General features: G+C 37.2%; 1 long non-coding RNA gene across 1 annotated transcript in view; it reads left to right on the plus strand.

The window, feature by feature from the left end:
* The window catches only part of LOC108523442 (uncharacterized), a 21578-nt gene continuing 18563 nt past the window's right edge, over positions 1–3015 (plus strand). The window contains exons 1-3 of the long non-coding RNA XR_001883811.1: positions 1–458; positions 880–929; positions 1769–1909. This is a non-coding gene — a long non-coding RNA (uncharacterized LOC108523442). The remainder of the gene's footprint in view (positions 459–879; positions 930–1768; positions 1910–3015) is intronic.

The following is a 3015-nucleotide window of genomic DNA, read 5'->3' on the forward strand; positions in this document are numbered from 1 at the left end:
CCTGGCCTCAAGTCTTGGCCTCCTGGCCTCCTGCACTGACACCCTAAAGTGCCAGGATTACAGACATGAGCTATCATGCCCAGCCCATATATGCTTTCATGTAATCTTAACCACCACCCAGTATAGTAGAACTTATTTAAATTTTATAGCCAGAGAAACAGAAACTCAGAAAGCTTAAATTATTTTCCCAAGACCATAGTAAGTACCAGAGCTAGAAGTTGAACTCAGAATAGATGTCTCCGAAGTCTTTTCTTATTTCAGTATAGTAAATGATAATGGTTTATTTATTTAACAGCTGCTAAGCTCTTTGGAAGCTATTAGTATAGGAAAAAAGACAATGTTATCAATAGAGAACATATGTACGTGATTTTGGTGAGTGGAGATGATGAAGAAGATGGAGGTGATGAGTGCATGCAAGATGTGTGAAACACCGTCTTTGCCGAATTAAGCCTGGCAAGGTGTTAATGTTTACACTTTTATACCCAATGCTAAACCTTAAGTTTTGGTGTGCTAGTAATTTCTAATATAAAGAGTTAAATAACTAAAATATTAAGTTTAATTCAGAAGTGTTAACACAAGTACATGCAGCTTATTTGTAGAACAATGATAGATTTCACCTACACAACATATTTGAATATAAGTCATTCACAGAATACAGTTTAAATACAAGTGAAGATATATTCTGAGAATTTTTTAAACTTATAGTAAATAAAATACATCTAAAATTTATGAGAGAACAAATATAGGTTGTAGAATTGTAAAGAGGGATTTCAATTTGGAAAATTTTCTTTTATGCAAATATCTCACTCCATCTGGGCTTCTATAACAAAATACCATAAACTGGATAGCTTTCAAACAACAGAAATTTATTTTTCACAGTTCTTATGCTGGGACCTCCAAGATTAAGGCACTGGCAGATTTGGTATCTGGTAAGCATTCTTATATTCAGAATCTGCGATGGCTCTACATTCTGGTCCATAGAAGGTGCCCACTGTGGTGTCCTAAAATTAGAAAAAAGGTAAACCAGTTCCCTTGGGCTTCTTTTATAAGGGCGCTAGTTGCAGTCATGAAGACTCCAACCTCATCACCTAATCACCTTGCCAAAGGCACCACCTACTAACACTATCACCTTGGGGTTAGATTTTCAATGTATGAATTTTAGGGGACACAAGCATTCAGATAGCACAGCAGCAAAGAAAATATCATTTATAAGCCCACGTGCAGCGGCTCATGCCTGTAATCCCAGCACTTTGGGATGCGGAGGCGGGTGGATCACGAGGTCAGGAAATCCAGACCATCCTGGCTAACACGGTGAAACCCTATCTCTACTTTAAAAAAATACAAAAAATTAGCCGGGCGTGGTGGCAGATGCCTGTAGTCTCAGCTACTCGGGAGGCTGAGGCAGGAGAATGGCGTGAACCCGGGAGGCGGAGCTTGCAGTGAGCTGAGATCCGGCCACCGCACTCCAGCCTGGGCGATAGAGCCAGACTCCCTCTCAAGAAATAAATAAATAAATAAATAAATAAATAAATAAATAAATAAATAAATAAAATAAATAAACAAAAGTAATTTATTCAGCCATACAGTATATTAATAGCCAGAATTACCCAGAGAGAATGTAAGAGACATGTGAGTTTTATCACATAGTGTTTTGTCTGAAATTTGAAGTAACATTAATTGTTTTTGGAGGAAACGGAGCAATGATATAACAAAAAACAAAGGAGGAAAAGGGTTTGAGTCTATCTTTAACACAAATAATACGTTTCAGCCCCAACATTATGGTTGCTCAGCTTCTTCAGAAAGCCACTCATGGAGAAGTGCAAACCACAGTTAGAAAGTTGAGAGATTTCAATGAGAAGCGCAGGACCTTTAAGTCACATGGTTACCTTCAGAATGCACTCACCAATTGGTGGGCGAATTATGTCCTCCCGTTTTCTCTTTTTAAACTATATTGCAACCAAAAGATGTTTTTATGAAGGGGCTGGTTGAATAATTAGGCAAGAGGTTATAAGACAAAGATATGTAGATGAGTCACATCCTAGATGTATTTGCTGTAGGTTTATAAACTTTTTTTTTTTTTGGTATATGGTATTGCTAGTGACGCAATCATGGCTCACGATAGCCTCCAATTCCTGGGCTCGAGCAATCCTCCTGCCTCAGCCTCCCAAGTAGCTAGGACTACAGGTTTCCACTGCCACACCCTACTAAGTTTTATTTCATTTTTTTTTTTTTATAGATGGGGTCTTGCTATGTTGCCCAGGTTGGTCCTAAACTCCTGGCCTCAAGCAATCCTTCTGCCTCAGCATCCTGAGTTGCTAGAATTACAGGTATGAACCACCACACCTGAATGTAAACCTACATTTTATCAGTTCATTCCTAGGACATCAGGATCTGAGAATCAAACACTCAACAAAATGAATTATAAAGTAGAATACTAATTGTTTGATTTACATTGGTTACATTTGGTTACACAGAATTTACATTTTGTGCCTCTGTCACAGAATACTGTTGTCTGACTAATGAATCCTGGGAAATTGAAGTATTAATTTTAAAAATTTTCTGACACAATATGAAAAAGAAAAAAACAGTAAATATATGATGGGATCCTTTTCCCAGTAAGTAGAAAATCTTTGTAGTTATTATTGCCTCATAAAATGTATCTATTTTGTGATTAGTAAACCCCATGAAAATAGTGATTCTCCTTGAAAATTCTTGATTCTCCTTGAAAATTCTATTCTTATAATCTACATTTTTTGGATCCATTATCCTCATGCTAAATAATTTAAAATATAAATGAGCGATTTTATTCTTTGTTTATAGATTTTTAGACTTCATCTTCTTGGGGCTAAATCCTATGCATCTTTTATTAGACTCTGAGTAGATATAGAAAAATCATGTCTCACGCCTGTAATCCCAGCACTTTGGGAGGCCGAGGTGGGCGGATCACCTGAGGTTGGGAGTTTGAGACCAGCCTGACCAACATGGAGAAATCCGGTCTCCACTAAAAATACAAAA

This window comes from Rhinopithecus bieti, unplaced genomic scaffold, assembly GCF_001698545.2.
Source record: "Rhinopithecus bieti isolate Rb0 unplaced genomic scaffold, ASM169854v2 scaffold_68671, whole genome shotgun sequence".
NCBI classification, from domain to species: Eukaryota; Metazoa; Chordata; class Mammalia; order Primates; family Cercopithecidae; genus Rhinopithecus; species Rhinopithecus bieti.